The 12,639-nt window shown below is 45.2% G+C and overlaps 9 non-coding genes across 9 annotated transcripts; all 9 read left to right on the top strand.

The window, feature by feature from the left end:
• The first annotated feature begins 957 nt into the window (after window positions 1-957).
• LOC141218043 (U2 spliceosomal RNA) lies at window positions 958-1,148 on the top strand. The gene has a single exon (XR_012286807.1). It is a non-coding gene; the product is annotated as a U2 spliceosomal RNA (small nuclear RNA).
• A 1,122-nt stretch (window positions 1,149-2,270) lies between these two features.
• Window positions 2,271-2,461, top strand: LOC141218042 (U2 spliceosomal RNA). Its single transcript, XR_012286806.1, has one exon. It is a non-coding gene; the product is annotated as a U2 spliceosomal RNA (small nuclear RNA).
• Window positions 2,462-3,582: 1,121 nt separating this feature from the next.
• On the top strand, window positions 3,583-3,773 carry LOC141218137 (U2 spliceosomal RNA). The gene has a single exon (XR_012286897.1). It is a non-coding gene; the product is annotated as a U2 spliceosomal RNA (small nuclear RNA).
• Window positions 3,774-4,898: 1,125 nt separating this feature from the next.
• On the top strand, window positions 4,899-5,089 carry LOC141218135 (U2 spliceosomal RNA). Its single transcript, XR_012286896.1, has one exon. It is a non-coding gene; the product is annotated as a U2 spliceosomal RNA (small nuclear RNA).
• Window positions 5,090-6,214: 1,125 nt separating this feature from the next.
• On the top strand, window positions 6,215-6,405 carry LOC141218041 (U2 spliceosomal RNA). The gene has a single exon (XR_012286805.1). It is a non-coding gene; the product is annotated as a U2 spliceosomal RNA (small nuclear RNA).
• A 1,123-nt stretch (window positions 6,406-7,528) lies between these two features.
• On the top strand, window positions 7,529-7,719 carry LOC141218040 (U2 spliceosomal RNA). Its single transcript, XR_012286804.1, has one exon. It is a non-coding gene; the product is annotated as a U2 spliceosomal RNA (small nuclear RNA).
• A 1,124-nt stretch (window positions 7,720-8,843) lies between these two features.
• Window positions 8,844-9,034, top strand: LOC141218039 (U2 spliceosomal RNA). Its single transcript, XR_012286803.1, has one exon. It is a non-coding gene; the product is annotated as a U2 spliceosomal RNA (small nuclear RNA).
• A 1,125-nt stretch (window positions 9,035-10,159) lies between these two features.
• LOC141218038 (U2 spliceosomal RNA) lies at window positions 10,160-10,350 on the top strand. The gene has a single exon (XR_012286802.1). It is a non-coding gene; the product is annotated as a U2 spliceosomal RNA (small nuclear RNA).
• A 1,121-nt stretch (window positions 10,351-11,471) lies between these two features.
• On the top strand, window positions 11,472-11,662 carry LOC141218036 (U2 spliceosomal RNA). The gene has a single exon (XR_012286801.1). It is a non-coding gene; the product is annotated as a U2 spliceosomal RNA (small nuclear RNA).
• Window positions 11,663-12,639: the final 977 nt, after the last annotated feature.

Here is a 12,639-nt window from a genome sequence, read left to right as displayed (position 1 = left end):
ACTTCAGCAACTGTGCATTGCATTGCCATGTAATGTAATGTAATGTAATGCAATGCTATCTATCTAGCTCTCCCTCTATACTTCCTTTTGGATAAACAGACATATTAGGCAAGCATTTTGGAGCTTTCACCTAAATAACTACAGGTGGTGAGATAAGCTGCACAATATAATTGACCTTTCAGTATATTGTTGCACACACACCATCTATTTAGCAAATGCCCTTGTTATCAACAGCAGCCTTTTAAACTCACCTGAGCTAACAGGTATGTGAGCTGGTTACTCTGCTGCGCTTAAAATTTCTTTTTTGGTTTGCTACAATGCCTTTTCTGAAACGTTGTCTCCCTCTGCTGGAACACTGACTTCTTTCATTTAATGCCTGCAGACTATAAAAGAGAAACCAACCCAAAAAGTTTGGTTGATTAGTCTGTGGCATTCTTTTAAACTGTTGCTTATGGCGGTCTCTGTGAGCTTCTCAGTGACATTCAGCCATCCAGGTATCCCGCCTGCAGTAGACGGAATGTGGCAATGGAACGCTGGCTGCGCGTGTCATAATAGGCTCTGAGCCTTTATATACCTGCGCACAGCAGCAGCCACCTTCAGTCTGCTGCTGGACAGCCAGCAGCAGCAGCAGCAGGAGAGGTAATTAATCAGCAACCCTCCTGCTAAGGGTAGACAGCTGCTCGTTCCACCCCCCCCCGCCTTAATTGGTTCTCCTCCCTTCCAACGGTGTTGAGGCGGGTGGGAACAGCCGGGGGTTGAGGGTACTGTGCTAAAAGAGGTGGAGTTATGCAGATCTAAAACGCGTGGATTGCAGCAGCAGCAAGCCGAAAAGTGCAGGCATGTGAGGGATCTAGAGGTTGACAGCATGTCTTCTTAACGGGAGTCCAGGTGGCCATCTCCACAAATGGACTTTTCAGAATCCTTGGGTGGCACCGTAGTCGGAAACCAATTCTGGTTATCGCTTCTCGGCCTTTTGGCTAAGATCAAGTGTAGTATCTGTTCTTATCAGTTTAATATCTGATACGTCCCCTATCTGGGGACCATATATTAAATGGATTTTTAGAACAGGGAGATGGAAAAAGAGCTTGCTCTGTCCACTCCACGCATTGACCTGGTATTGCAGTATCTCCAGGACCGGTGCACCCCTTCTTTAATGCAGTTTCTAAAATCAGAAAGAATTGAATTCAATGCTTTTTGTTCATTTTGCTTGTTTGTCGGATTTTGGGATGGACTCTTTGGCTTTGCTTTTCTTCTCCTCATTGGATTTTTCATGTTAAAAGTTGCAGAAGCCAGATGACAAGCTCATTTTGGTTCAACTTCAGCAACTGTGCATTGCATTGCCATGTAATGTAATGTAATGCAATGCTATCTATCTAGCTCTCCCTCTATACTTCCTTTTGGATAAACAGACATATTAGGCAAGCATTTTGGAGCTTTCACCTAAATAACTACAGGTGGTGAGATAAGCTGCACAATATAATTGACCTTTCAGTATATTGTTGCACACACACCATCTATTTAGCAAATGCCTTTGTTATCAACAGCAGCCTTTTAAACTCACCTGAGCTAACAGGTATGTGAGCTGGTTACTCTGCTGCGCTTAAAATTTCTTTTTTGGTTTGCTACAATGCCTTTTCTGAAACGTTGTCTCCCTCTGCTGGAACACTGACTTCTTTCATTTAATGCCTGCAGACTATAAAAGAGAAACCAACCCAAAAAGTTTGGTTGATTAGTCTGTGGCATTCTTTTAAACTGTTGCTTATGGCGGTCTCTGTGAGCTTCTCAGTGACATTCAGCCATCCAGGTATCCCGCCTGCAGTAGACGGAATGTGGCAATGGAACGCTGGCTGCGCGTGTCATAATAGGCTCTGAGCCTTTATATACCTGCGCACAGCAGCAGCCACCTTCAGTCTGCTGCTGGACAGCCAGCAGCAGCAGCAGCAGGAGAGGTAATTAATCAGCAACCCTCCTGCTAAGGGTAGACAGCTGCTCGTTCCACCCCCCCCCCCCGCCTTAATTGGTTCTCCTCCCTTCCAACGGTGTTGAGGCGGGTGGGAACAGCCGGGGGTTGAGGGTACTGTGCTAAAAGAGGTGGAGTTATGCAGATCTAAAACGCGTGGATTGCAGCAGCAGCAAGCCGAAAAGTGCAGGCATGTGAGGGATCTAGAGGTTGACAGCATGTCTTCTTAACGGGAGTCCAGGTGGCCATCTCCACAAATGGACTTTTCAGAATCCTTGGGTGGCACCGTAGTCGGAAACCAATTCTGGTTATCGCTTCTCGGCCTTTTGGCTAAGATCAAGTGTAGTATCTGTTCTTATCAGTTTAATATCTGATACGTCCCCTATCTGGGGACCATATATTAAATGGATTTTTAGAACAGGGAGATGGAAAAAGAGCTTGCTCTGTCCACTCCACGCATTGACCTGGTATTGCAGTATCTCCAGGACCGGTGCACCCCTTCTTTAATGCAGTTTCTAAAATCAGAAAGAATTGAATTCAATGCTTTTTGTTCATTTTGCTTGTTTGTCGGATTTTGGGATGGACTCTTTGGCTTTGCTTTTCTTCTCCTCATTGGATTTTTCATGTTAAAAGTTGCAGAAGCCAGATGACAAGCTCATTTTGGTTCAACTTCAGCAACTGTGCATTGCATTGCCATGTAATGTAATGTAATGCAATGCTATCTATCTAGCTCTCCCTCTATACTTCATTTTGGATAAACAGACATATTAGGCAAGCATTTTGGAGCTTTCACCTAAATAACTACAGGTGGTGAGATAAGCTGCACAATATAATTGACCTTTCAGTATATTGTTGCACACACACCATCTATTTAGCAAATGCCCTTGTTATCAACAGCAGCCTTTTAAACTCACCTGAGCTAACAGGTATGTGAGCTGGTTACTCTGCTGCGCTTAAAATTTCTTTTTTGGTTTGCTACAATGCCTTTTCTGAAACGTTGTCTCCCTCTGCTGGAACACTGACTTCTTTCATTTAATGCCTGCAGACTATAAAAGAGAAACCAACCCAAAAAGTTTGGTTGATTAGTCTGTGGCATTCTTTTAAACTGTTGCTTATGGCGGTCTCTGTGAGCTTCTCAGTGACATTCAGCCATCCAGGTATCCCGCCTGCAGTAGACGGAATGTGGCAATGGAACGCTGGCTGCGCGTGTCATAATAGGCTCTGAGCCTTTATATACCTGCGCACAGCAGCAGCCACCTTCAGTCTGCTGCTGGACAGCCAGCAGCAGCAGCAGCAGGAGAGGTAATTAATCAGCAACCCTCCTGCTAAGGGTAGACAGCTGCTCGTTCCACCCCCCCCCCCGCCTTAATTGGTTCTCCTCCCTTCCAACGGTGTTGAGGCGGGTGGGAACAGCCGGGGGTTGAGGGTACTGTGCTAAAAGAGGTGGAGTTATGCAGATCTAAAACGCGTGGATTGCAGCAGCAGCAAGCCGAAAAGTGCAGGCATGTGAGGGATCTAGAGGTTGACAGCATGTCTTCTTAACGGGAGTCCAGGTGGCCATCTCCACAAATGGACTTTTCAGAATCCTTGGGTGGCACCGTAGTCGGAAACCAATTCTGGTTATCGCTTCTCGGCCTTTTGGCTAAGATCAAGTGTAGTATCTGTTCTTATCAGTATAATATCTGATACGTCCCCTATCTGGGGACCATATATTAAATGGATTTTTAGAACAGGGAGATGGAAAAAGAGCTTGCTCTGTCCACTCCACGCATTGACCTGGTATTGCAGTATCTCCAGGACCGGTGCACCCCTTCTTTAATGCAGTTTCTAAAATCAGAAAGAATTGAATTCAATGCTTTTTGTTCATTTTGCTTGTTTGTCGTATTTTGGGATGGACTCTTTGGCTTTGCTTTTCTTCTCCTCATTGGATTTTTCATGTTAAAAGTTGCAGAAGCCAGATGACAAGCTCATTTTGGTTCAACTTCAGCAACTGTGCATTGCATTGCCATGTAATGTAATGTAATGTAATGCAATGCTATCTATCTAGCTCTCCCTCTATACTTCCTTTTGGATAAACAGACATATTAGGCAAGCATTTTGGAGCTTTCACCTAAATAACTACAGGTGGTGAGATAAGCTGCACAATATAATTGACCTTTCAGTATATTGTTGCACACACACCATCTATTTAGCAAATGCCCTTGTTATCAACAGCAGCCTTTTAAACTCACCTGAGCTAACAGGTATGTGAGCTGGTTACTCTGCTGCGCTTAAAATTTCTTTTTTGGTTTGCTACAATGCCTTTTCTGAAACGTTGTCTCCCTCTGCTGGAACACTGACTTCTTTCATTTAATGCCTGCAGACTATAAAAGAGAAACCAACCCAAAAAGTTTGGTTGATTAGTCTGTGGCATTCTTTTAAACTGTTGCTTATGGCGGTCTCTGTGAGCTTCTCAGTGACATTCAGCCATCCAGGTATCCCGCCTGCAGTAGACGGAATGTGGCAATGGAACGCTGGCTGCGCGTGTCATAATAGGCTCTGAGCCTTTATATACCTGCGCACAGCAGCAGCCACCTTCAGTCTGCTGCTGGACAGCCAGCAGCAGCAGCAGCAGGAGAGGTAATTAATCAGCAACCCTCCTGCTAAGGGTAGACAGCTGCTCGTTCCACCCCCCCCCCGCCTTAATTGGTTCTCCTCCCTTCCAACGGTGTTGAGGCGGGTGGGAACAGCCGGGGGTTGAGGGTACTGTGCTAAAAGAGGTGGAGTTATGCAGATCTAAAACGCGTGGATTGCAGCAGCAGCAAGCCGAAAAGTGCAGGCATGTGAGGGATCTAGAGGTTGACAGCATGTCTTCTTAACGGGAGTCCAGGTGGCCATCTCCACAAATGGACTTTTCAGAATCCTTGGGTGGCACCGTAGTCGGAAACCAATTCTGGTTATCGCTTCTCGGCCTTTTGGCTAAGATCAAGTGTAGTATCTGTTCTTATCAGTATAATATCTGATACGTCCCCTATCTGGGGACCATATATTAAATGGATTTTTAGAACAGGGAGATGGAAAAAGAGCTTGCTCTGTCCACTCCACGCATTGACCTGGTATTGCAGTATCTCCAGGACCGGTGCACCCCTTCTTTAATGCAGTTTCTAAAATCAGAAAGAATTGAATTCAATGCTTTTTGTTCATTTTGCTTGTTTGTCGGATTTTGGGATGGACTCTTTGGCTTTGCTTTTCTTCTCCTCATTGGATTTTTCATGTTAAAAGTTGCAGAAGCCAGATGACAAGCTCATTTTGGTTCAACTTCAGCAACTGTGCATTGCATTGCCATGTAATGTAATGTAATGTAATGCAATGCTATCTATCTAGCTCTCCCTCTATACTTCCTTTTGGATAAACAGACATATTAGGCAAGCATTTTGGAGCTTTCACCTAAATAACTACAGGTGGTGAGATAAGCTGCACAATATAATTGACCTTTCAGTATATTGTTGCACACACACCATCTATTTAGCAAATGCCCTTGTTATCAACAGCAGCCTTTTAAACTCACCTGAGCTAACAGGTATGTGAGCTGGTTACTCTGCTGCGCTTAAAATTTCTTTTTTGGTTTGCTACAATGCCTTTTCTGAAACGTTGTCTCCCTCTGCTGGAACACTGACTTCTTTCATTTAATGCCTGCAGACTATAAAAGAGAAACCAACCCAAAAAGTTTGGTTGATTAGTCTGTGGCATTCTTTTAAACTGTTGCTTATGGCGGTCTCTGTGAGCTTCTCAGTGACATTCAGCCATCCAGGTATCCCGCCTGCAGTAGACGGAATGTGGCAATGGAACGCTGGCTGCGCGTGTCATAATAGGCTCTGAGCCTTTATATACCTGCGCACAGCAGCAGCCACCTTCAGTCTGCTGCTGGACAGCCAGCAGCAGCAGCAGCAGGAGAGGTAATTAATCAGCAACCCTCCTGCTAAGGGTAGACAGCTGCTCGTTCCACCCCCCCCCCGCCTTAATTGGTTCTCCTCCCTTCCAACGGTGTTGAGGCGGGTGGGAACAGCCGGGGGTTGAGGGTACTGTGCTAAAAGAGGTGGAGTTATGCAGATCTAAAACGCGTGGATTGCAGCAGCAGCAAGCCGAAAAGTGCAGGCATGTGAGGGATCTAGAGGTTGACAGCATGTCTTCTTAACGGGAGTCCAGGTGGCCATCTCCACAAATGGACTTTTCAGAATCCTTGGGTGGCACCGTAGTCGGAAACCAATTCTGGTTATCGCTTCTCGGCCTTTTGGCTAAGATCAAGTGTAGTATCTGTTCTTATCAGTTTAATATCTGATACGTCCCCTATCTGGGGACCATATATTAAATGGATTTTTAGAACAGGGAGATGGAAAAAGAGCTTGCTCTGTCCACTCCACGCATTGACCTGGTATTGCAGTATCTCCAGGACCGGTGCACCCCTTCTTTAATGCAGTTTCTAAAATCAGAAAGAATTGAATTCAATGCTTTTTGTTCATTTTGCTTGTTTGTCGGATTTTGGGATGGACTCTTTGGCTTTGCTTTTCTTCTCCTCATTGGATTTTTCATGTTAAAAGTTGCAGAAGCCAGATGACAAGCTCATTTTGGTTCAACTTCAGCAACTGTGCATTGCATTGCCATGTAATGTAATGTAATGCAATGCTATCTATCTAGCTCTCCCTCTATACTTCCTTTTGGATAAACAGACATATTAGGCAAGCATTTTGGAGCTTTCACCTAAATAACTACAGGTGGTGAGATAAGCTGCACAATATAATTGACCTTTCAGTATATTGTTGCACACACACCATCTATTTAGCAAATGCCTTTGTTATCAACAGCAGCCTTTTAAACTCACCTGAGCTAACAGGTATGTGAGCTGGTTACTCTGCTGCGCTTAAAATTTCTTTTTTGGTTTGCTACAATGCCTTTTCTGAAACGTTGTCTCCCTCTGCTGGAACACTGACTTCTTTCATTTAATGCCTGCAGACTATAAAAGAGAAACCAACCCAAAAAGTTTGGTTGATTAGTCTGTGGCATTCTTTTAAACTGTTGCTTATGGCGGTCTCTGTGAGCTTCTCAGTGACATTCAGCCATCCAGGTATCCCGCCTGCAGTAGACGGAATGTGGCAATGGAACGCTGGCTGCGCGTGTCATAATAGGCTCTGAGCCTTTATATACCTGCGCACAGCAGCAGCCACCTTCAGTCTGCTGCTGGACAGCCAGCAGCAGCAGCAGCAGGAGAGGTAATTAATCAGCAACCCTCCTGCTAAGGGTAGACAGCTGCTCGTTCCACCCCCCCCCCCCCGCCTTAATTGGTTCTCCTCCCTTCCAACGGTGTTGAGGCGGGTGGGAACAGCCGGGGGTTGAGGGTACTGTGCTAAAAGAGGTGGAGTTATGCAGATCTAAAACGCGTGGATTGCAGCAGCAGCAAGCCGAAAAGTGCAGGCATGTGAGGGATCTAGAGGTTGACAGCATGTCTTCTTAACGGGAGTCCAGGTGGCCATCTCCACAAATGGACTTTTCAGAATCCTTGGGTGGCACCGTAGTCGGAAACCAATTCTGGTTATCGCTTCTCGGCCTTTTGGCTAAGATCAAGTGTAGTATCTGTTCTTATCAGTTTAATATCTGATACGTCCCCTATCTGGGGACCATATATTAAATGGATTTTTAGAACAGGGAGATGGAAAAAGAGCTTGCTCTGTCCACTCCACGCATTGACCTGGTATTGCAGTATCTCCAGGACCGGTGCACCCCTTCTTTAATGCAGTTTCTAAAATCAGAAAGAATTGAATTCAATGCTTTTTGTTCATTTTGCTTGTTTGTCGGATTTTGGGATGGACTCTTTGGCTTTGCTTTTCTTCTCCTCATTGGATTTTTCATGTTAAAAGTTGCAGAAGCCAGATGACAAGCTCATTTTGGTTCAACTTCAGCAACTGTGCATTGCATTGCCATGTAATGTAATGTAATGCAATGCTATCTATCTAGCTCTCCCTCTATACTTCATTTTGGATAAACAGACATATTAGGCAAGCATTTTGGAGCTTTCACCTAAATAACTACAGGTGGTGAGATAAGCTGCACAATATAATTGACCTTTCAGTATATTGTTGCACACACACCATCTATTTAGCAAATGCCCTTGTTATCAACAGCAGCCTTTTAAACTCACCTGAGCTAACAGGTATGTGAGCTGGTTACTCTGCTGCGCTTAAAATTTCTTTTTTGGTTTGCTACAATGCCTTTTCTGAAACGTTGTCTCCCTCTGCTGGAACACTGACTTCTTTCATTTAATGCCTGCAGACTATAAAAGAGAAACCAACCCAAAAAGTTTGGTTGATTAGTCTGTGGCATTCTTTTAAACTGTTGCTTATGGCGGTCTCTGTGAGCTTCTCAGTGACATTCAGCCATCCAGGTATCCCGCCTGCAGTAGACGGAATGTGGCAATGGAACGCTGGCTGCGCGTGTCATAATAGGCTCTGAGCCTTTATATACCTGCGCACAGCAGCAGCCACCTTCAGTCTGCTGCTGGACAGCCAGCAGCAGCAGCAGCAGGAGAGGTAATTAATCAGCAACCCTCCTGCTAAGGGTAGACAGCTGCTCGTTCCACACCCCCCCCCCCTGCCTTAATTGGTTCTCCTCCCTTCCAACGGTGTTGAGGCGGGTGGGAACAGCCGGGGGTTGAGGGTACTGTGCTAAAAGAGGTGGAGTTATGCAGATCTAAAACGCGTGGATTGCAGCAGCAGCAAGCCGAAAAGTGCAGGCATGTGAGGGATCTAGAGGTTGACAGCATGTCTTCTTAACGGGAGTCCAGGTGGCCATCTCCACAAATGGACTTTTCAGAATCCTTGGGTGGCACCGTAGTCGGAAACCAATTCTGGTTATCGCTTCTCGGCCTTTTGGCTAAGATCAAGTGTAGTATCTGTTCTTATCAGTTTAATATCTGATACGTCCCCTATCTGGGGACCATATATTAAATGGATTTTTAGAACAGGGAGATGGAAAAAGAGCTTGCTCTGTCCACTCCACGCATTGACCTGGTATTGCAGTATCTCCAGGACCGGTGCACCCCTTCTTTAATGCAGTTTCTAAAATCAGAAAGAATTGAATTCAATGCTTTTTGTTCATTTTGCTTGTTTGTCGGATTTTGGGATGGACTCTTTGGCTTTGCTTTTCTTCTCCTCATTGGATTTTTCATGTTAAAAGTTGCAGAAGCCAGATGACAAGCTCATTTTGGTTCAACTTCAGCAACTGTGCATTGCATTGCCATGTAATGTAATGTAATGTAATGCAATGCTATCTATCTAGCTCTCCCTCTATACTTCCTTTTGGATAAACAGACATATTAGGCAAGCATTTTGGAGCTTTCACCTAAATAACTACAGGTGGTGAGATAAGCTGCACAATATAATTGACCTTTCAGTATATTGTTGCACACACACCATCTATTTAGCAAATGCCCTTGTTATCAACAGCAGCCTTTTAAACTCACCTGAGCTAACAGGTATGTGAGCTGGTTACTCTGCTGCGCTTAAAATTTCTTTTTTGGTTTGCTACAATGCCTTTTCTGAAACGTTGTCTCCCTCTGCTGGAACACTGACTTCTTTCATTTAATGCCTGCAGACTATAAAAGAGAAACCAACCCAAAAAGTTTGGTTGATTAGTCTGTGGCATTCTTTTAAACTGTTGCTTATGGCGGTCTCTGTGAGCTTCTCAGTGACATTCAGCCATCCAGGTATCCCGCCTGCAGTAGACGGAATGTGGCAATGGAACGCTGGCTGCGCGTGTCATAATAGGCTCTGAGCCTTTATATACCTGCGCACAGCAGCAGCCACCTTCAGTCTGCTGCTGGACAGCCAGCAGCAGCAGCAGCAGGAGAGGTAATTAATCAGCAACCCTCCTGCTAAGGGTAGACAGCTGCTCGTTCCACCCCCCCCCCGCCTTAATTGGTTCTCCTCCCTTCCAACGGTGTTGAGGCGGGTGGGAACAGCCGGGGGTTGAGGGTACTGTGCTAAAAGAGGTGGAGTTATGCAGATCTAAAACGCGTGGATTGCAGCAGCAGCAAGCCGAAAAGTGCAGGCATGTGAGGGATCTAGAGGTTGACAGCATGTCTTCTTAACGGGAGTCCAGGTGGCCATCTCCACAAATGGACTTTTCAGAATCCTTGGGTGGCACCGTAGTCGGAAACCAATTCTGGTTATCGCTTCTCGGCCTTTTGGCTAAGATCAAGTGTAGTATCTGTTCTTATCAGTTTAATATCTGATACGTCCCCTATCTGGGGACCATATATTAAATGGATTTTTAGAACAGGGAGATGGAAAAAGAGCTTGCTCTGTCCACTCCACGCATTGACCTGGTATTGCAGTATCTCCAGGACCGGTGCACCCCTTCTTTAATGCAGTTTCTAAAATCAGAAAGAATTGAATTCAATGCTTTTTGTTCATTTTGCTTGTTTGTCGGATTTTGGGATGGACTCTTTGGCTTTGCTTTTCTTCTCCTCATTGGATTTTTCATGTTAAAAGTTGCAGAAGCCAGATGACAAGCTCATTTTGGTTCAACTTCAGCAACTGTGCATTGCATTGCCATGTAATGTAATGTAATGCAATGCTATCTATCTAGCTCTCCCTCTATACTTCCTTTTGGATAAACAGACATATTAGGCAAGCATTTTGGAGCTTTCACCTAAATAACTACAGGTGGTGAGATAAGCTGCACAATATAATTGACCTTTCAGTATATTGTTGCACACACACCATCTATTTAGCAAATGCCCTTGTTATCAACAGCAGCCTTTTAAACTCACCTGAGCTAACAGGTATGTGAGCTGGTTACTCTGCTGCGCTTAAAATTTCTTTTTTGGTTTGCTACAATGCCTTTTCTGAAACGTTGTCTCCCTCTGCTGGAACACTGACTTCTTTCATTTAATGCCTGCAGACTATAAAAGAGAAACCAACCCAAAAAGTTTGGTTGATTAGTCTGTGGCATTCTTTTAAACTGTTGCTTATGGCGGTCTCTGTGAGCTTCTCAGTGACATTCAGCCATCCAGGTATCCCGCCTGCAGTAGACGGAATGTGGCAATGGAACGCTGGCTGCGCGTGTCATAATAGGCTCTGAGCCTTTACATACCTGCGCACAGCAGCAGCCACCTTCAGTCTGCTGCTGGACAGCCAGCAGCAGCAGCAGCAGGAGAGGTAATTAATCAGCAACCCTCCTGCTAAGGGTAGACAGCTGCTCGTTCCACCCCCCCCCCCGCCTTAATTGGTTCTCCTCCCTTCCAACGGTGTTGAGGCGGGTGGGAACAGCCGGGGGTTGAGGGTACTGTGCTAAAAGAGGTGGAGTTATGCAGATCTAAAACGCGTGGATTGCAGCAGCAGCAAGCCGAAAAGTGCAGGCATGTGAGGGATCTAGAGGTTGACAGCATGTCTTCTTAACGGGAGTCCAGGTGGCCATCTCCACAAATGGACTTTTCAGAATCCTTGGGTGGCACCGTAGTCGGAAACCAATTCTGGTTATCGCTTCTCGGCCTTTTGGCTAAGATCAAGTGTAGTATCTGTTCTTATCAGTTTAATATCTGATACGTCCCCTATCTGGGGACCATATATTAAATGGATTTTTAGAACAGGGAGATGGAAAAAGAGCTTGCTCTGTCCACTCCACGCATTGACCTGGTATTGCAGTATCTCCAGGACCGGTGCACCCCTTCTTTAATGCAGTTTCTAAAATCAGAAAGAATTGAATTCAATGCTTTTTGTTCATTTTGCTTGTTTGTCGGATTTTGGGATGGACTCTTTGGCTTTGCTTTTCTTCTCCTCATTGGATTTTTCATGTTAAAAGTTGCAGAAGCCAGATGACAAGCTCATTTTGGTTCAACTTCAGCAACTGTGCATTGCATTGCCATGTAATGTAATGTAATGCAATGCTATCTATCTAGCTCTCCCTCTATACTTCCTTTTGGATAAACAGACATATTAGGCAAGCATTTTGGAGCTTTCACCTAAATAACTACAGGTGGTGAGATAAGCTGCACAATATAATTGACCTTTCAGTATATTGTTGCACACACACCATCTATTTAGCAAATGCCCTTGTTATCAACAGCAGCCTTTTAAACTCACCTGAGCTAACAGGTATGTGAGCTGGTTACTCTGCTGCGCTTAAAATTTCTTTTTTGGTTTGCTACAATGCCTTTTCTGAAACGTTGTCTCCCTCTGCTGGAACACTGACTTCTTTCATTTAATGCCTGCAGACTATAAAAGAGAAACCAACCCAAAAAGTTTGGTTGATTAGTCTGTGGCATTCTTTTAAACTGTTGCTTATGGCGGTCTCTGTGAGCTTCTCAGTGACATTCAGCCATCCAGGTATCCCGCCTGCAGTAGACGGAATGTGGCAATGGAACGCTGGCTGCGCGTGTCATAATAGGCTCTGAGCCTTTACATACCTGCGCACAGCAGCAGCCACCTTCAGTCTGCTGCTGGACAGCCAGCAGCAGCAGCAGCAGGAGAGGTAATTAATCAGCAACCCTCCTGCTAAGGGTAGACAGCTGCTCGTTCCACCCCCCCCCCGCCTTAATTGGTTCTCCTCCCTTCCAACGGTGTTGAGGCGGGTGGGAACAGCCGGGGGTTGAGGGTACTGTGCTAAAAGAGGTGGAGTTATGCAGATCTAAAACGCGTGGATTGCAG

The sequence above is a fragment of the Phyllobates terribilis genome, unplaced genomic scaffold, assembly GCF_046119375.1.
Source record: "Phyllobates terribilis strain yellow unplaced genomic scaffold, ASM4611937v1 Scaffold_249__1_contigs__length_2872098, whole genome shotgun sequence".
NCBI lineage: Eukaryota > Metazoa > Chordata > Amphibia > Anura > Dendrobatidae > Phyllobates > Phyllobates terribilis.
This window is presented reverse-complemented; position numbering and strand designations above follow the sequence as displayed.